This window comes from Schistocerca americana, chromosome 5, assembly GCF_021461395.2.
Source record: "Schistocerca americana isolate TAMUIC-IGC-003095 chromosome 5, iqSchAmer2.1, whole genome shotgun sequence".
Lineage (NCBI taxonomy): Eukaryota > Metazoa > Arthropoda > Insecta > Orthoptera > Acrididae > Schistocerca > Schistocerca americana.
The window spans coordinates 63,385,347-63,406,435 of record NC_060123.1 but is presented as its reverse complement, the minus strand read 5'-3'; the positions used below and the strand labels follow the sequence as shown (position 1 = coordinate 63,406,435).

The 21,089-nt window shown below is 42.1% G+C and overlaps 1 protein-coding gene and 1 pseudogene across 1 annotated transcript in view; one reads left to right on the top strand and one right to left on the bottom strand.

The window, feature by feature from the left end:
• LOC124615668 (arrestin domain-containing protein 1-like) overlaps positions 1-21,089 on the bottom strand; it is a 188,860-nt gene that overhangs the window by 88,652 nt on the left and 79,119 nt on the right. The window lies entirely within an intron of this gene.
• On the top strand, positions 1,346-1,463 carry LOC124617373 (annotated as a pseudogene).

Here is a 21,089-nt window from a genome sequence, read left to right as displayed (position 1 = left end):
GCTGGCACACACGCGAGGTCGCCGCGGTCCCATGCCTAGGGCCTGCAATAGAGTTCGGGCGGTGTCGAACGCTAGATTTCCGTTCGCTTGCGTAAGTTTGAACAATGAGCCGGTGTGTGCTCTGATTGTTTCTGGCAGTAATATATCTCTTCTTGCCTATCGGTGGTATCAAAGATATAAGTCCATTTGTAAGTTCCCGGTGCTGCGGAGTGTATCGGTAATCTGTCGGGGTGTGAATGGACAGCGTTTCGATGTGGTTGGCGAAATGAAGGTGAGGTGCAGAGTTGGCGATTTTTCTTGGCCTGTTAAGGTATGTGTAGTGAGGAATTTGGGAATGGATATTCTATTGGGGTTTAACTTTATAGAGCTTACCGGGCTGGTACTTGATTACGTGGGAGGCGTGTTCTATTTTCGATTTTCTCCAGCTACCAAGTTTCAGTTTTGTAACCATTATACGAGGGATTTTCGGGTGTGTAGTGCTAGTAGTAATGCCTCTGGTTGTAACTTGAGTCATCTTACCGAGCAGCAAGCCTCGCAGTTGTTGCAAGTCTTGGAGAGGTTTCCTCGTGTGTTAGCGGACGAGCTGGGGGTCACCAATAAAATTCAGTACTGTATCCGTGTTACCGATAATCAACCGGTGAGGCAAGCACCGTGTAGGTTGTCGCCTCCTAAGATGAAGGTGTTGAGGCAGATAGTTGACAACATGCTTGAAAAGGGGTTATTCGGCCGTCTACTTCGCCTTACGCTTCCCCAATATTCTTGGTTCCTAAAAGTAATGGAAGTGGCTACAGGCCGGTGGTTGACTATCGGGCCTTAAATAAAAAGGTGGTCTTGGAATAGGTCCCACTTCCTGATTTGCACAACTATTTTACATGGTTTTTGGGAGTGCGTTACTTCACTGTATTGGATCTCAATCAAGCCTACCACCAGATTCCGCTGGCTGAGTGTCTAAGTCCCTTACCGCATTCATCACAGATTGGAATCTATACGAATTTAACCGCGTGCCCTTTGGTTTAGCGACCGGAGCCGCGGTTCTCTCTAGGCTTCTCGACTCTGTTTTGGGGGACATAAAGTTTCAGTTTGTTTTTAATTACTTGGATGACTTGGTCATCTATAGTAAGACCTTCGAAGAGCATTTAGGACATATTGAAAAAGTGCTAGCTCGTTTGGAACAGGCAGGGTTAACTGTTAAACCGTCTAAGGTTGAGTTTGCCCGTCAGGAAATCTCCTTTCTGGGCCATGTGGTGTGCTGCAGTGGCATCAAGGTTGATCACTCGAGGACCTATGCCATCCGTGATTTTCGACCACCTAAGAGTAAAAAGGGGGTGGCTAGGTTGGTGGGTAGGGCAACAGCCTTGCCGCAGTGGATACACCGGTTCCCGTGAGATCACCGAAGTTAAGCGCTGTCGGGCGTGGTCGGCACTTGGGTGGGTGACCATCCAGGCCGCCATACGCTGTTGCCATTTTTCGGGGTGCACTCAGCCTCATGATGCCAATTGAGGAGCTACTCGACCGAATAGTAGCGGCTTCGGTCAAGAATACCATCATAACGACCGGGAGAGCAGTGTGCTGACCCCACGCCCCTCCTATCCACATATCCTATGAGGATGACACGGCGGTCGGATGGTCCCGATGGGCCACTTGTGGCCTGTAGACGGAGTGTTTTTTTTTTTTTTTTTTTAGGTTCGTGGGTGTGGTAAATTTTTTTAGGAAAATCATTCCCCGTTTTGCCGAACTGGCGGCTCCATTGAACTTTCTGAGAAAGAAAGGAGTGCCCTTTAATTGGACTGAAAGCCAGCAAGGCGCCTTCGATGCTCTTAAAACTGCATTGAGTAATGCCCCGATTCTGGCCGTTCCGAATTCTGATTTGCCCTTCATTCTTCAAACGTATACTTCGGGCTCCGGTATTGTGGCCGTGTTGCTTCAGGAACAGGACGGAGAGCGCCGACCGATCGGTTATGCCTCACGTGCCCTTACTGCCACTGAGATGAAGTATTCCACCTATGAATTGGAGGCATTAGCGGTGCTCTTCGCCACCGAGCGATTCAAGTTCTATCTTGAGCATCGCGAGTTTCTTTCAGAGTCCGATAATCAGGCTCTCACTTGGGTTTTGGCGTGACCGCGGAAAACGGGTCGGATTGCCCGTTGGGCTGTGCGTTTGTCGGCATTTAAGTTCGTAGGTCGGCATGTCAAGGGGACCCAAAATGTGCTAGCCGACACCCTGAGCCGCATGTTTGAGGAATCCGATGAAGAGGCTAGCGACGATCAACTACGTTTCCAACCAGGCACTCTAGAAGAAGCTTTGGTAACTTTTAACAACCCTACCACAACAAAGGTCAGGATTTAATAACGATTGCGGTGTTGCTCACGCCGCTAAATACTGCATTTTCGAGCAACAACAGTCATATTATGTGGCAGGTGTCATTAGAGCACAGTTAATAAAGTCATTTCATGTAATAATAAAAAACCAGGCACTCATCTTTTTGTGTTTCCCACGCTGGTCTCGTCGCAAAATCATGGCTCAATCGTTGAAAATCTAGGTGGTTATGATTCCAAGCTCGGATGCAAAGAGGCCTAGCTTTTATTCTGCTATATTCAAAAGTTTTGTAGATGCGCTTCTCAAACCATTCTTGGAGATTAAACCTTTCAAAGTTAGCACAATGGTGATATAAAATAATAATCAGCACTCCGAATTTAAGTTACACTTCCTTTTAATTGCTTTTATTGCAATATCACGTAACACACAAAACATCACTTCACAATACAAAACATACTTGAAAACATCTTCCTCACATTTTATAAGCCAACCACAAAATGCATCTTTCCAACATGACGTTCAAGACTTGACCTTATCAAGGTCCGACTCTCTAACTAACTGCTTATGCGCCCAAAAATCAAGAGTTACAAGTACGTCAAAGATCATAGTGACAAAAGAAAGAATACACATAAGAATAATATCATTGCAATATAAACATATCGACGTACCAAAGTGAAATCAAATCTGAATGTTGTCTCAGAAATATGTTAAGTAGTTAACAGAAATACAGTAGAATATTACTGGTATCGAGAGGTTCAGGTGAGGTACCACAATGGTTACGTAATTCAAGTACCATTACAAGCTGCTGTATTAGGGGAAGTGCCGGAGTTGTTTAAGAAACTGGAAGAGCAGCAGCATCAGGACACGGAGGTGGCAAGGATCAGGGAGCGGCTGGAAGCCGGAGGCACTATCTCGGGTTACGAGCTTAGGAGAAGAATTTTGTGTTTTTGTACTCACTATGATCAGAGGTTTAAGATTTGCTTTCCCAAATCCTTGATCCCAGCCGTCTTTAGGTATTATCACTGTTCGGTTCTTGGAGGACATCTGGGGGTCTTTAAAACTACTAGTAAGATTAGAGAATCTTTGACGTGGACAACCCTATATCGGGATGTTAGGAAAATGATGAGAGCCTGCAGGGAATGCAGTATGGCTACACCTAGTTCTAACGCGCTTCGGGGGTTCCTTCAGTCTTCACGTGCTGGGCGTCGTATGGAGCGCCTCTTTATTGATTATGTGGGCCACCTGCCCCGTACCCAGGCTGGGTACAAATATATTTTGGTGGCGGTTGATGCTTTCACTCGATTTGTCTGGATGTTTCTGAGAACCGGATTCACGGCCAAGAATACTATTGCTCATCTGGAGAGGATTTTCTCCTTGTTTGGTCCGCCGAAGGTTTTGGTTAGTGATAATACGCCTGGCTTTGTTTCAAAAGAGTTTCGAAGGTTTTGTTTTCATCAAGCCGTGACTCATGTCACGACGACACCCTATTATCCGCAGCCTTCGTTCGCTAAGCATTTTAAACGAAACCTTAAATCAGCCTTGATAATTTATCACGAGAAGAGCCGGACCAAATGGGATAGATCCCTCCCGTGGCTCAATTTGGCCTTCAATACTGCCCGCCATGAATCGCATCAGACCACCCTGGCTGCTTTACTGTTGCCCTATTCTGTAAATTCTCTGCTTGCTAACTTGTGGTCGATCTCGGACCTGTTGCCAGAGGAGATATCAGCAGAAATTATCCACGAGAATTGGCAGAGACCAAGGGCCAATACAGATCTCGCCAACAAGAGGGAGGCACCACGATACAAGGGGCGTCGTCCTGCTAACATCAGAGGGGGCGACCTGGTTTTTGTTAGGCGTGTGTCAGGACGGGGGAAAGGACATAAAGCGTCATCTAAATTTGAGCCTCGCTTTGAGGGCCCCTATCAGGTTCTTCAGGTCCTCACCCCAGCGACCTACCGTGTACGGCATCAACAATCTGGCCAGGAAAAAAGAGTGCACATATCACAAATCAAGCTTAGCAATGTTGGGTAGTTGCCTAAGTTCCTGCTTGTGTAACCTCATCCAGGGGGTTTTACGTTAAGGAGGGGGGGGGGGGGGGGAGGCTGAGCCAGATCGCTGGTCGATCATCAGCGATCGGCTTGTTATCTTCGGCGCGTCCCCGGGCATGAGGATCTTTGCGTTTTCGGCTGGGGCGCGCGGGACGGCGAGAGGCAGTCGGTTTGGGCGGCCGGTAAGACTGGCGGAGGTGTAGCTCGGGCGTAAGCACATGTGTGATGTCTGTTACGCTGGGACTGTTTGCTAATCGCGAAATTCCTGCGGCGGTTACTGGTTGCCTGGAAGGCATTTCGTATAAATTGTGCCAAGCCTCGCAGTGAGAGGGGAGTCCGGAGTTGGTGTTGGCCTAGATGTTTGTACAAATTGAGGTGCCTGTGTGAGAAGCACGGCGTGGGCCTGTCGGTTGCTTCGTCCTTCTGGCGGCCACCGCAAGCGGATGTTCGGCCGGAATGTCTACAGTTTGTGGTGAGCATAGTGTGAACAAGTTCTCGGAGGATGCGCTCCCAGCCTGACTCTTAGCCTGTGTTATTTGTGGGTGCCGACCCCTTGTCTGTTACTGCTTCCGGGTGTCCTGTAAGATTTCACAGCAAAACTGTGTTTTTGTGGCATTCTGTGTTTCTGGCTCAGCCTCCGCCTAGAAAGGGGAAAGGTTTGTGCCTCAACTGAAAGGGGAGGGGGGGGGGTTCGATTGGACATCTTTTGGAATTCCTCAATGCTGTAATTTAAACATATAAAAAATTGTTCTGTTAGAATAAGCGCCTGTTTCTTTGGGACATTGCAGTTCAAACAGGAGTGGCGTAATGTTAATGAGTATTTGTTATTCGTCAAATGAAGTGTATTTAATGTCTTGCTGTTTTCTGGGGCACGCAGCTGTGTTATCGAACTCATTTTGAAGTGTTCTGTCGGGTGAATGATTGCTCCCCACTTCAGTGTATTCTTTTGAGTAGTATTGTAAGGTTTTTTGGATATTTATCAGTGGGGCGTGGGGTGTATTGAGTCAATTTTGTTTTTCTCTTTCTTTTGAATTACGGTGAATTGTTTAGTTTATCTGGTTATTTGCTTAACTCGCGCTTCACGCACTAAATCAGCTGATACTAAAAATTTTTTATTCCTGTTTAATGTCATACAGATTTAAATGTAACTTTATTTATCTTATTTGAAATAAATGTGTTGGACTGACCTTAATGAATTATGTGCAATCGAAGTAAGGGACCCAGTCCTTCATTAGTGCTCAACAGTGGCGTGTGGTTCGGGTTGTGAGCCCCGTGCTCGGACCAGTTTCGTTACTGCAAGTCACTATACAGTTCAACATATCTTCCTTACTTTACAGTTACTGAAAATTATTTCGTTATCAATACTGATGTTACAGTACGCAATGTTTGTTCAACATCAAAATTTTGGAGTGGATTTTTGTTAACAGTAAAACACCAATAAGTACCACGACTAACACGAGAACATGAGACTATTATTAGAGAAAAAGATGTTTTTACTATACGATGTTTGTTCGGAAAATACGTATAAAAGTTGAGTAATAACTTTATTTTACAATTATTCAGGTATTACAATATGGTCTCCTTCAAAGTACTCACCCTGAGACGCGATACACTTCTGCCAACGCCGTTTCCACTGTTGATAACATTGCTGAATGTCTTCAGTTGTGATGTTGCTCAGTTGCCGTGTCGTTTCCGCCTTGATGGCTTCCACATCTCCCAAGTGCCGTCCCCGAAGCACCATTTTGCATTTCGGGAACATGAAGAAGTCACACCGGGCTAAATCGGGTGAATAAGGCGGGTTGTCTGTCACGGTGGTTGAGCTTTGGGCCAAAATCTCGCGCACAACGAGCGACGTGTGAGCGGGCGTATTGTCGTGATGAAGGATCCACCTGCCCCCTTTTGCCAACTCCGGTCGAACTCGGGCCACACGAGCTCTGAGACGTGTCAGAACTTCAACGTAAAAATTTCCGTTCACTCTCTGGCCGGGAGGGACAAATTCCTTGTGAACAATGCCCCTAGAATCAAAGAAATCAACATTGTCTTCACATTGGACCTTGATTTTCGCGACTTTTTTTTCTCGGTTCTCCTGCTAGTTTCCATTGCTTGCTTTGAGATTTGAGCTCCACATCGAATTCGTAAAACCAGGACTCGTCTCCAGTGATGACTCAGTTGAGAAAGTCCTCTCGTTCCTCTGCTTCCAACCAATCCTCACAGCACTCAACCGTCTTTGCTTTCTGTTCTGGTGTCAAGAGCTTCGGTACGATTTTCGCACACAATTTCTTTATTTCAAGTTTTTGTGTCAGGATTTCGTGAACGATTGTTTTGGGGATTGACAGCTCGTCAGCAATCATTCTGACTGTCAATCTACGGTCTTTAAGAACATAAGCCCGAATTCATTCAAGATTTGCATCGGAACTCGATGTCGACGGGCGTCCTGGGCGAGGGTCATTGTTCACTTCTTCTCGGCCATCCCGGAACCTTTTTAACCATTTGTTCACGGTTGGTTCCTTCAGAGAATGGTCTCCGTAAACCTGTTTTAAACACTCAAAAATCTCACGGCCATTCTTGCCTAGCTTTGCAAGAAACTTGATGTTGACGCGCTGTTCCTCAATCGGAGAGAGCTCTATGCCGACGGCAGGTTAAAAAGGGTAACTGTCAACATTCTCCCGCACACTCCCACCTTAACGCATAGTGCTCTGACTTGAACTGAGCGTTGATGGGATTGATAACAGCAGTAGTCCCATCTGGCGGTGACTGCAACTTGTAACATAAAGACATTATTCAACTTTTATACGTATTTTCCGGACAAACCTCGTAATGTTTGCCAGACCAGGGCTATGCACAGCAAGATTTCTTTTATGTTATGAAAGTAAATTATCTTTTTGAACTGTTAATAATATAACATCCGCAGCTCGCGTCCACCTGTAAAACACATCATAAAATCTGCTGCTCTGCCCTGCAATTCCGAAAGCTGAAAGAAATAATTTTAGTTCACTATTACCTGTCCGCTTCTTTGCGGTATGATTGGTTTCATTTAGTGCAGTTTGAATGCGCCGCGGCAGCGGCTCGTTCGTTCGTAGCGCAGCTCTGCACCACGAATAATATTTAAATAGCTGAAAATGTCTTAAAAGAATGGGATTAAAAATACCAGGCAAGCTTATTACAAATCATAATGCAAGTTTTCACTAAGTAACTCTATTCAAAACATTTAGACAGATTAAATTATTACACACCTTTACAAATCAGTACATAATGGCGTCCTTCTCCCAATCTTGACAAAAGAATGCTACACAGGCATACAATATAACGTCACAAGCTCTTCCTACTCACGTAACTCCAAGAAGACGACAGAGAAGTTAATGCTCGGTCACTACTATTTATACTCGTTGTGACATATTCTCATCTTTGTTTTATATTTAACAAGTATCGTCTGTGGCGGTTTCAGTACTCGCCGACACAGATATTATCTTAAAAAAAATCGGTACATAATTCTATACAAATATAAAACATGACACATAATGGTTTCTCTTTATCACATAATGTTCACGCAATCATTGTCTACGCAATTACAATCATCCAGTTTAATTATTCTTTTCTCCTTTTTTACCACATATAATATGTGTTTTGTTAGGAGACGTTACAGATACTATATCCAACTTTCACGTTTAAGCACTCGCAGATCTTAAAATTAGTTTAAAAGTTTTTGCAGAATTTTTCGGCGATGACTGGAACACCAATTGCGGTAGGTTGAATCGTAGAGGTGGAAACAACATTTTAAGCAGCTCAAAAACGAAATTTGGGAAGACCTGGGAAAGAGTGAGCCATCCAGCACACATTTTACAAACACTGTTTCAACTGCTGCAGACATTTTAAATGTCGATGTCAAATGTGCTGCAACTTTTTAACTGGTATTGCGTCTACACAATTAGGATCTCAAAATTTGCCGACTTTTGTGAATTTGTGGATACTTCGAATAGAGAACTTTTGTCAAACTCTCTTTAATGCCTATAGCCGAGAGAATCTTACAACTGCGGGATGCTCTGAAATTTTTTTTCTTGTCGGAAGAAAAACCACCGAAGATCTTGGTAAAATTTTTCCCTGCTCCTTTAAGCGAGGCTTGCTCTTGGTTTATTCACCTTCAGCTGAGTTTGTTCAGTAATCAAATAAAGAAAGTTGAGAGAAGCAACATATCTGGGATTCCAGTGAAGGTCGTGATTGCGAATACAATATTTTCACTGCAGGAGGGAGGAAACGGCTATTATTTGGGTATGAAAGATAAAAAAAAAAATTAAAAAAATGACGAAGGTCATTGCTTTGAACTAATCACCGAAACATTTCTGTGACGTAAAAGAGTTTTATTAAACTACCATTACTTGTCTTACGAAATGACCGTATCAACTATCAGGTTTCGATATTTTTGAGTGGCCATTTTTGACTAAATTACTGGAATGGGAAGACATAGAAAGCACATTGGTTTGTATAAAAGGAAACGAAGTAGGTGCTTGTGAGTCATCAATGTTTGATGAGTATGTGCATTTGAAAAAATTTCTGGCTTCAAAAGTTTCAGAGTCAGTATTACCAGCCCAGAACAAATGACTAGAATCTTTCAGAAACCGAGTTCAGAAGTCAGAATTAATGAAGATATGCCAGTATATGTTTTCATTTGTAAGACATAATTTTAATTTTACGAGAATTTTTTCACTGATGGGAGCTCAGTGGACTGAGAAACGTAATCTTTGGATGTATCAACAGCTGAGAGCATCTTACTTCACTTATAACTTTCAAATGAGCTATGTAAACGTTTTTCATTATGAAAATAAGCAAGCTGATCTTCTTAAAGCTGTCAAATCATCTGAGAAGAGTGACTGGTTCATAAAATAATCTGTGTAAAAATTAAGTAATTTATGTTCTTAATTAAATGAAACAGCAAGTTTACTGTTACCAATCACCGTTTTATTTCTTCCACGACGCGTTTCGAAGGTTTAAACCTCCATCATCGGGTGGATTTACATTAGTTAGTATTACATATGTGTGTATGTTGTGTTACGACATTTGGAGGAATTTGTGGCACTGCCTCCAGTGGTCACAGGTTCCTTTTTCTGTCGTAACACTTCACATGTATACTGCCACATTTTTGGTAGAACAATTTCAAATTTGAGATTGAATAACAAGCACATTGTTTCTGTTCTACTGATTTTTATTTGATTCTTATTAGTTTTCGGCTTACTGCACCATCTACAGGAAACAACTGACTAGCGCGTGCAAGGGATCGTAGTTCTTGGGTAAAAAAAAATAATATATATATATATATATATATATATATATATATATATATATATATAAAACGGTGACTGGTAACAGTAAACTTGTTGTTTCATTTAATGTCAGTAACAGTCACGGTAAAGCCTTCGACGCGCAGGTCGCCGAAGTGGCGTCAAATCGAAAGACCTGCACCAGGCGAACGGTCTACCCGAAGGAAGGCCCTAGCCACACGACATTTCCATTTATTTACGGTAAAGCCTAACCTAAAAATGTTCGCATTTCAAATTTATGTTCTACTTCGTTCTTCTCATACAAGCATTGTGCTCAGTAGTGACGCGTTGGTTAATTTTTTCGGGCGGTTGAAGTTCCTCCCCACATTCATTTTATGATTGTATTTCTGTGGATTTTGTTTCAACATCTATGTCAATCCTAGCCATGCATGAACACTGAATAATCGTTTATTTTAAATTCAGGATGTAGAGTTTTCGTCGACACAAGGGCGGTAACAGGACTGTGGTCAAACTACGTATCTGTGAAACATTCGGTTCTCTCATAGAATAATATCATTGTAGCCCGACTGCAGTTTCGGCTAACGCAGTGTCCAGTAGGCATAACCGAGAACTGCCGTCTGTCGAAAAGCAGATAAGGTTGTGGTGCCACGTTGCGGCGCTCGGGCGTACTAATCCGCTCGCGCATGCGCATTTTGACTAGGGATTAACTGGAAAGTCTGGCGCCAGATATGGCACGGAAGGTTCTGGTAGTTAGTTAACGGCCAAAAGGGATCCACTTTCAGGAGCTTGTGCGTGGTCAGCCAGTCACTTCACGACACTCTCTGACGGAGCTAAAACCTTCCTTTACAAGGCACTACGCCATCGACGCGCTTTGAATTTGTTAGCTGTTTACTACAATTAGTACAGAAAATTATCTGTTTGGTGTCTCGGTCCAACCACATGTGGCCAAGTGTGACTAGTATTAGTTTTAAATTAAATTTGCCTCCACAACTGCGCTTTTTAGGTAAATTCTTTTAGCTGCTTCAAGTCAAACTTGAAGGGACCGTTGCGTTTAGCGCATAAGCCAGCAATCGATGTCAAGTTCAGAACAGATGAAGCCTAAGTTCTAAATGTTGTAATTACCCCAAAACTAGTAACCGGACTTTGAATAGTGAAACGTTGAATTCCTCTCTCGCAGAGCTACGATACCATCAGCAGAAATTATTATAGTTTCACCTGCAAAAGCGAAGTCGATTCCAAAATCTCTGTAATTAATATATCTATGGAAAGAGGCTACATGTCGTTTAGTGATTTTGTGCTAAAGAGCGCAGTTACTGATTAAATTAGCTGGAGATAATGATCTTATTCATGGATTCTTTTGTCACCTTTTTGGTAGAACAATTTCAACTTTGAGATTGAATAACAAGCACATTGTTTCTGTTCTACTGATTTTTATTTGATTCTTATTAGTTTTCGGCTTACTGCACCATCTACAGGAAACAACTGACTAGCGCGTGCATGGGATCGTAGTTCTTGGGTAACCAAGCATTAAAGCAAAGATACAATCCACTTGCACAGAATCTTATGTAGCAAACTTGTTTTTAATGTTGAAATTATACTTTATGCAATGGACAATATTAAGAGCAATAAAGAATAAAACTACTGGGCTTAATATTGTACATTGTGTAAAGTGTAATTTCAATATCAAAAACAAGTTTACTGCACAAATTCTTTGCAAGTGGGTTGTATCTTTGTTTATATACTAAGAACTAGTGTTTCTTGTAGACGACAATTAGTTGTTTTCTCCATTTCCTACGGTTTCACAGTGACTAAATTTGATGTGACATTCAGCTCCACTCACGAGAGTGAGCTGTCCTTGGTCTGCGCTTTACCTTTTTTGACTTGAATTCATATAAAAGGCAGACTGGCTATAGCAAGGAAAGCATTAATGAAAAAGGGAAACATAATATATAAACTACTACAGGACTGAAAATCTCCTTTGAAAAGACAGAGTAGCTAACCAATGTAAAAGAGGCACCGAACAATATGATTACAAAGTATGGCCAGATAAAGAAGGTTTCTAATTTCAAATATTTAGGGGAAATCATCCAGCCCAATGCTTCAGATAAAGAAGGAAATAAAACAAGAACAAGAAAAATGGAAATGGGATTTCAGCTAACAAAGAATGTGTACAACAAGAAGTCAGTATCAATTAACGCAAAAATAAGGCACTACAACACTGTGATTAAGCCAGAGTGTCTGTATGCATCTGAATGTTTAGCAATGAACACTAACAAGGAAATGGAAGCTATAGCAAAAAAGGAGCGAAAAATCATTAGAAGAGTACTTGGGCCAAGGTCTGAGAATGGGACTTGGAAGCTTAGAAGTAATAGAGAAGTGTATGACAAAATTGAGAAAGTGGGAGATACTATGAGGAAGAGAAGAGTAAGCTTTTACGCCCATTTGAAAAGAATGAATGATGAAAGGCTGACAAAGAAAATATTCATGTTTTTTGACAAGAACCCCAGAACCCAAATTACCTGGTTCAAAGAAGTCAAAGCAGACTTAGAGGAGATGGGTATAGGAGAAGATGATATAACCAACAGACACTTAATGAGAGACAAAATTCAACATTTTTAATGATTTGAAGTGAAGAAGAGAAGAACTGGAGGAACAGTGTGGACAGAAGACCGAAGGGAGCAGCACAGAGAGAGGATGAAGACATATTGGCAGAAGAGAAAAGAGGAGGAGAGCAATAGGAGAAATGTACATTGAAAAATAGTTGTTTAACGCGGTCCCTAGACGGCCAAAATCGGAATTAAAAAAAAAAAAAAAAAAAAAAACTACTGAGTACACAGCATTGCCCGGGTAAGTGTTTATTCCATTAGCCCATCTCCGTTTCTTGCTTCCTGCTCTCTCTTTCCATCTCCCCCCCCCCCTGTGTCCATCTCCACCCCCCTCTCTCTGTCCCCATTCTCCACCAACTCCCTGTCCATCTGCTCCTGCTACTTTCTCTGTCCATCTCATGTGGCCCCTCTCTTTGTTCGTCTGCTCCTCCCCTCTTTGTCCATTTTATCCATCACCCCTGCATCTCCTCCGCCCCTCTCTCTTTATCCATCTCTTCCTTCCCCTCTCTCTTCCCATCTCCTCTTCAACTCTCTCCCACTCCATCTCCTCCTCCTCCTTCCCACAGTTCAACTCCTCTCTCTGTCCAGCTCTTCCTCTTTCCTTTCTCTTTGAGCCTCCTCCTCTTCCATTTCTCTGTGCATCCCCTCCTACACCTCTCTCTGCACATGTCTTTCTCCTCTGTCTGCCCGTCTTGTCCCCATTCCTTTCTCTGCATCCATCTCCTCCTCTTTCTGTGTCCATTTCCCCCAACCTCTCTCTGTCAGTCACCTCCTACCCCCCTATTTGTATCCACCTCTACCTTCTCCCACTCTGTCCATCTCTTCTGGCCCATTCACTCTCCGTGTTATCAGCCACATGCGAACAGGAAGTTGCTGGTTTTTATTCCCACTGTGTTTCTTTCCAGACAGTAAGTAATATGTGTACCAAAGTTGGTTGAAATCGATTGAGGATGAAAGAGGAACTTGTACCTGTGGCTTCACCCGCCTACACACATATCACACATATTTGACTTATATGTAACATACTTGAAGGAAGACTTGAACCAAGGACCTCTCGTTCCGCAGCTGCTCACGCTAACCACGGGACCACGGCGCTCCTGTGTTCGCAGTAGCCGTGATGTTGCATAACTTGCGCATGGACTACTCAGTTTGTATATTATGCTTTTTTTTCATAGTTCCACGTAACTTCTTCCTGTTTTCTCGATTGATCTGTTTTCAGTTTTTCACGGCCTATCCACTGTGCCAACGTATAACTAAATCTGAGGGGGGGTGCGATGGGGAGGTTCCCTTGTCAGTATCCTGGACGACATCATCCAAGTGTCCGGACCGTTCGCCGGATAGTTACGTTATTTAAGGAAACAGGAAGTGTTCAGCCACATGTGAAACGTCAACCACGACCTGCAACAAATGAGGATGCCCAAGTAGGTGTTTTAACAGCTGTCGCGGCTAGTCCGTACATCAGTAGCAGACAAATTGCGCGAGAATCGAGAATCTCAAACACGTCGCTGTTGAGAATGCTACATCAACATCGATTGCACCCGTACCATATTTCTATGCACCAGGAATTGCATGGCGACGACTTTGAACGTCGTGTACAGTTCTGCCACTGGGCACAAGAGAAATTACGGGACGATGACAGATTTTTTGCACGCGTTCTATTTAGCGACGAAGCGTCATTCACCAACAGCGGTAACGTAAACCGGCATAATATGCAGTATTGGGCAACGGAAAATCCACGATGGCTGTGACAAGTGGTACATCAGCGACCTTGGCGGGTTAATGTATGGTGCGGCATTATGGGAGGAAGGATAATTGGCCCCCATTTTATCGATGGCAATCTAAATGGTGCAATCTATGGTGATTTCCTACGTAATGTTCTACCGATGTTACTACAAGATGTTTCACTGCATGACAGAATGGCGATGTACTTGCAACATGATGGATGTCCGGCACATAGCTCGCGTGCGGTTGAAGCGGTATTGAATAGCATGTTTCATGACAGGTGGATTGGTCGTCGAAGCACCATACCATGGCACGCACGTTCACCAGATCTGACGTCCCCGGATTTCTTTCTGTGGGGAAAGTTGAAGGATATTTGCTATCGTGATCAACCGGCAACGCCTGACAACATGCGTCAGCGCATTGTCAATGCATGTGCGAACATTACGGAAGGCGAACTACTCGTTGTTGAGAGAAATGTCGTTACACGTATTGCCAAATGCATTGAGGTTGACGGACATCATTTTGAGCATTTATTGCATTAATGTGGCATTTACAGGTAATCACGCTGTAACAGCATGCGTTCTCAGAAATGATAAGTTCACAAAGGTACATGTATCACATTGGAACAACCGAAACGAAATGTTCTGTATTTTAATTTAAAAAACCTACCTGTTGCCAACTGTTCGTCTAAAATTGTGAGCCATATATTTGTGACTATTACATCGCCATCTATCACAAAGCAAAAAAGGTGGTCCAACTAAAACATTCATATTTCTTTACGTACTATACGAATATGTAATAAAAATGGGGGTTCCTATTAAAAAAAAAAAACTCAGTTGATATCCGTTAGACCTGTGGCAGCGCCATCTAGCGGGCCAACCATAGCGCCATCTGGTTTCCCCCTTCAAGCTAGACGAGTTTCGTTCTTTGTAGTTTTTTCGTTTGACGCTTATTTCGTGAGATTTTTGGCCCGTCACGATCAATGGACCACCCTGTATATAGTGTTAATGAGATAATGTGTGTGTGTGTGTGTGTGTGTGTGTGTGTGTGTGTGTGTGTGTGTGTGTGTGTGTAGGTAGGGGGGGGGGAAGTGGGTAAGAATTTTGGATGTAGGCTGAAGTTGTTATTCGGAAATGAGGAGGCTCGCTGAGGATAGAATAGCATGGACAGCTGCATCAAACCAGTCTCTCAACTGAAGACGACAACAACAATTATAATTCATCAGGTTCAGTGGGTCGATGTAAACCATAGCTACTTGGCCATGGAAAAAAGACCACCATGAGAATAAAAACAAAAAAGCCTTAGAACTACTTAAACCTAACTAACCTAAGGACATCGCACACATCCATGCCCGAGGCAGGATTCGAAGCTGCGACCGTAGCAGCAGTGCGGTTCCAGACTGAAGCGCCTAGAACCGCTCGGCCACAACGGCCGCCCTTGACGATCCACGTCTATCTTAAGACCGACTCACATGCAACGATCTGTCTGTATAAATCACTGTCTACATCACATCTGCCCAGACAGATTCCCGCGTGTGGAACGGTAATTTGCGCTGATATTAGATGTGCGCAGAAACGGAAATTTGGGTTGGAGGTTTGAACAAAATTGCTCAAATCTGTCGACGTCACCTACATCTGTGCAGACAAATCGTTGCGCGTGGGATGGAAATTCCCAGGAGTACTGGCAATTACTCAGCGATATAACAGGAACGATTATTCGAAGCTAAACGTTTAGTAAACATGGGCTCTAAAATGCATGCCTCCTATCCTATTGCTATTGTAAGTAGGCTGTTTATGTTTTCTTTATGTAAGTAGGCTGTTTATGTTTTCTTTATGTAAGTAGGCTGTTTATGTTTTCTTTATGTAAGTAGGCTGTTTAGGTTCTTATATTGGTAACGCCGCTGCCACGTAGCGCTCTCTGTATGAAAATGAAATCACTGGCTGTGCTGTGGGCAGTCTGCGGCTAGTTTGCATTGTTGTCTGCCATTGTAGAGGGGCAGCTGGATGTTAACAGCGCGTAGCGTTGCGCAGTTGGAGGTGAGCCGCCAGCAGTGGTGGATGTGGGGAGAGAGATGGCGGAGTTTTGAAATTTGTCATGAACTGCTATATTTATATATGATGATATCAAGGTAAATACATTGTTTGTTCTCTATTAATATCTTTCATTTGCTAACTATCCCTATCAGTAGTTAGTGTCTTCCATAGTTTGAATCTTTTATTTAGCTGGCAGTAGTGGCGCTCGCTGTATTGCAGTAGCTTGAGCAGCGAAGATTTTTGTGAGGTAAGTGATATGTGAAAGGTATAGTTTAATGTTAGTCAGGGCCATTCTTTTGTAGGGAATTTTGAAAGTCAGATTGCGTTGCGCTAACAAAATATTGTGTGTCTGTTTAAGGACAGTCATGTATAATTGTTCAAAGGGGAAGTTTCACTATCAGCACTTCATCTTCCATACTGTGTAACAAATTTCTTCTGCTGCAAAGTATTCTCTTTCCTTATTCTGAGAGGTGGCAGTATGCGTCAGAAGAAGAAAAAGGTGTCCAGTATACATGGGCTCTAAAAAGTGCATGCCTTACGAACTGTGAACACTTGTTCGTCTTCGCTACTGTGAAACATCTCTTCTATTGAACAAGTGCTCATAGCTTTTAACGTATGCATTTTAGAACCCACGTTTACTACACAGTATATTCTTTTCTTGGTCCATACTACATCCTCCCAAAATATGGAGAGCAAAAAGCTAGTAGATATTTGTTCCACAGTATAGAATATGAAGAAGTGCCGGTAGTCATTACGGTACGCATTTTAGAGCCCTTGTTTACTGGACGTTTTTGTTTCGAATGATCGTTCCAGGCATATCCCTGAATGACGACCATTTCCACTGGGACATCCTGCCTATAGCTTCGTTTATGTTAGGTTTTATTTCGCTCAGTGCTTACAAGAACGCTACAGTAGAAAATTCTAAATATTTATAACTTCTTGCTGTTACCAGGATTCGTAATGTTACGATCAGCAGTTTATATGATGTAACTGTATTCTCATACAAATATTTCGCCGCATTGTGAGGAGTTACAAGCGTCAATAGAAGTTTTTAAGTCGCAACGTCCATTCGCAAATAATTCCATCAGTCGCAAGGTTCGTTCTGTACTCGTGACGTAAATTAATATGCGAAAACTGCCGTTGTTTAAGCAGCTACTGTCTTGACCCTTTGTAACACATAAAATTCAGATAAAATATTTTCTGCACCATCCAAAATTTTCGCCGTTTACTATCCGTTGGTAACTTGGATTGTACTTCTGATTCTGAACATGTGAGCTTTATTACAGAAACTATATTTAATATGTAGTCGACATACTAGTGCATTTATTTTTGACTGCATAAAATTGATTGTAACTATAATGAAAATATTGTAACTTCATGGATAGTAGCGAATGGAGCTTTATTGGAATGTATCGATAGCAACGACGAAATGGTAGTAGGTGTGCCGTTGTTTAACTTTTGGAGAGTCTCTGTGGCGTTGCGAGCAGAGAGGAAGCAGAGCAGCTTGAATTATGAAAGAGTGCGGAATATACGACATAGCTCCATTCAGCAATACTAAACAGTCCTCCAAAGTAGTACGTTCAGTCAACGATTTAACAATTGCAAATTTCAGGGAAAGCCTACAGCAGTTAGACTGGGATGAGGTGTACCGTGAACCTGATGCCAATTTAAAATATAATTTATTTCATGACATTTTTGTAAATGCATTTGAAAACTGCTTCCCCAAGAAAATAGTTAAATATACTCGTAAGAAACCTTGTAACAAACCATGGCTTACTAAAGATATAAAAATATCTTGTAACCGAAAAGGGAAATGTATCTGACAGCAAGAAAGAGCAGTGACCCAGAAACTATCAAACATTATAAAAACTACTGTGTTATATTAAGAAAAGTTATTAAAAAATCCAGAAGTATGTGTATCATGTCTGAAATCATCAACTCTGATAATAAAATTGAAACAATTTGGAATATTATTAAAAGAGAAACAGGTCAACCAAGAGCACAGGAAGATAGTATTACCATCAAATTGAATGAAAACTTTACGAACAAAAAGTCAGAAGTTGAAAATATTTTTAATAATCATTTTCTAAATGTTGTGGATATAGTAGGATCCAGGTGTTCATTAGAAGATGCTAGGCTGTTAATGGAAGAGGCCATACCTATGCAATTTGATACAATTGAAATCTCACCCACTTCTCCCTCTGAAATCAGGAAAATAATAAATTTGCTTAAAAGCAAAAACTCACATGGAATTGATGGCATTTCCAGCAAAATACTAAAAGCTTGTTCTCAACAGATAAGTAAGATTCTCAGCCACCCGTGTAATAGCTCTCTGGAACAGGGCATTTTCCCTGATAGACTGAAATATACTATTGTTATACCTTTGCATAAAAAGGGGGATAGATCTGATGTCAACAATTACCGTCCAATCTCCCTTCTAACAGCTTTATCCAACTTTTTGAGAAAGTAATGTATTCAAGAGTAGCTTCACATATCTGTAAAAATGCTGTACTAACAAAATGTCAGTTTGGTTTCCAGAAAGGTTTTTCAACAGAAAATGCCATATATGCTTTCACCAATCAAATTTTGAATGATCTGAATAACCGAACACCACCCATTGGGATTTTTTGTGATCTCTAAAAGGCTTTTGATTGTGTAAATCATGAAATTCTGCTAGACAAGCTCAAGTATTGTGGCATGAGTGGGACAGTGCACAAATGGTTTAATTCGTACCTAACTGGAAGAGTGCAGAAAGTTGAAATAAGCAGTTCTCATAATATGCAAAGATCAGCACATTCCTCAAACTGGGGAACTATCAAGAATGGGGTTCCACAAGGGTCAGTCTTGGGTCCTTTCTTGTTCTTAATATATATTAATGACTTGCCATTCTATATTCATGAAGAGGCAAAGTTAGTTCTCTTTGCTGATGATACAAGTATAGTAATCACACCTGACAAACAAGAATTAACTGATGAAATTGACAATACTGTCTTTCAGAAAATTACTAAGTGGTTCCTTGTAAACGGACTCTCACTGAATTTTGATAAGACACAGTACATACAGTTCCGTACAGTGAATGGTATGACGCCATTAATAAATATAGACCTTAATCAGAAGCATATAGCTAAGGTAGAATATTCCAAATTTTTAGGTGTGTCCATTGATGAGAGGTTAAATTGGAAGAAACACATTGATGATCTGCTGAAACATTTGAGTTCAGCAACTTATGCAATAAGGGTCATTGCAAATTTTGGTGATAAACATCTTAGTAAATTAGCTTACTACGCCTATTTTCACTCATTGCTTTCATATGGCATCATATTTTGGGGTAATTCATCACTGAGGAATAAAGTATTTATTGCACAAAAGCGTGTAATCAGAATAATAGCTGGAGTCCACCCAAGATCATCCTGCAGACATTTATTTAAGGATCTAGGGATATTCACAGTAGCTTCTCAGTATATATACTCTCTTACGAAATTTGTTATTAACAAGCAAACCCAATTCAAAAGTAATAGCAGTGTGCATAACTACAATACTAGGAGAAAGGATGATCTTCACTATTCAAGATTAAATCTAACTTTGACACAGAAAGGGGTGAATTATACTGCCACTAAAGTCTTTGGTCACTTACCAAATAGTATCAAAAGTCTGACAGATAACCAACAAGTATTTAAGAAGAAATTAAAAGAATTTCTGAATGACAACTCCTTCTACTCCGTAGAGGAATTTTTAGATATAAATTAAGAAAAAAAAAATTATAAAAAATAAAAAACACAAAAAATAAAAAAGTTGTTATATTAACTTAAGTATGTCGTTAAATTAACTTAATTATGTCATGTATTGGAAAATTTGACTCGTTCCACATCATTACGAAATATCGTAATCATGATCCATGGAACTAGTATTAATCTAATCTGTGTGTTAGACGCTCCCGCTGACGCGGTGTGCAGCTACACTATGTGATCAAAAGTATCCGGACACCCAAAAACATACGTTTTTCATATTAGGTCCATTGTGCTGCCACATACTCCATATCAGCGACCTCAGTAGTCATTAGACATCGTGAGAGAGCAGAATGGGACGCCCCGCGGGACTCACGGACTTCGAACGTGGTCAGGTGATTGGGTGTCACTTGTGTCATACGTCCGTACGCAAGATTTCCACACTTAGAGATATCCCTGGGCCCACTGTTTTTGATGTGATAGTGAAGTGGAAACGTGAAGGAACACGTACAGCACAAAAGCGTACAGGCCGACTTCGTCTGTTGACTGACAGAGACGGCCGACAGTTGAAGAGGGTCGTAATGTGTAATAGGCAGACATCTATCCAGACCATCACACAGGAATTCCAAACAGCATCAGGATACACTGCAAGTACTACGACACTTAGGCGGGAGGTAAGAAAACTTGGATTTCATGGTCGAGCGGCTGCTCATAAGCCACACATCATGCCGGTAAATGCCAAACGACGCCTCGCTTGGTGTAAGGGGCGTAAACATTGGACGACTAAACAGTGGAAAAACGTTGTGTGGAGTTACGAATCACAGTACACAATGTGGCGATCCGATGGCAGGGTGTGGGTATGGCGAGTGCCCGGTGAACCTCATTTGCTAGCGTGTGTATTGCCAGCAGTAAAATTCGGAGGCGGTTGTGTTATGGTGTGTTCGTATTTTTCATGGAGGGGGCCTGAACCCCTTGTTGTTTTGCGTGGCACTATCACAGCACAGGCATACATTGATGTTTTAAGCACCTTCTTGTTTCGCACTGTTGAAGAAGGATTCGGGGATGGCGACTGCATATTTCAACACGATCGCGCACCTGTTCATAATCAACGACCTGTGACGGAGTGGTTACACGACAATAACATCCCTGTAATGGACTGACCTGCACAGAGTCCTGACCTGAATCCTATAGAATACCTTTGGGATATTTTGGAACGCCGACTTTGTGTCAGGCCTCACCGACCGACATCGATACCTCTCCCCAGTGCAGCACTTCGTGAAGAATGGCTGCCATTCCCCAAGAAACATTCCAGCACCTGATCGAACGTATGGCTGCGAGAGTGGAAGCTGTCATCAAGGCTAA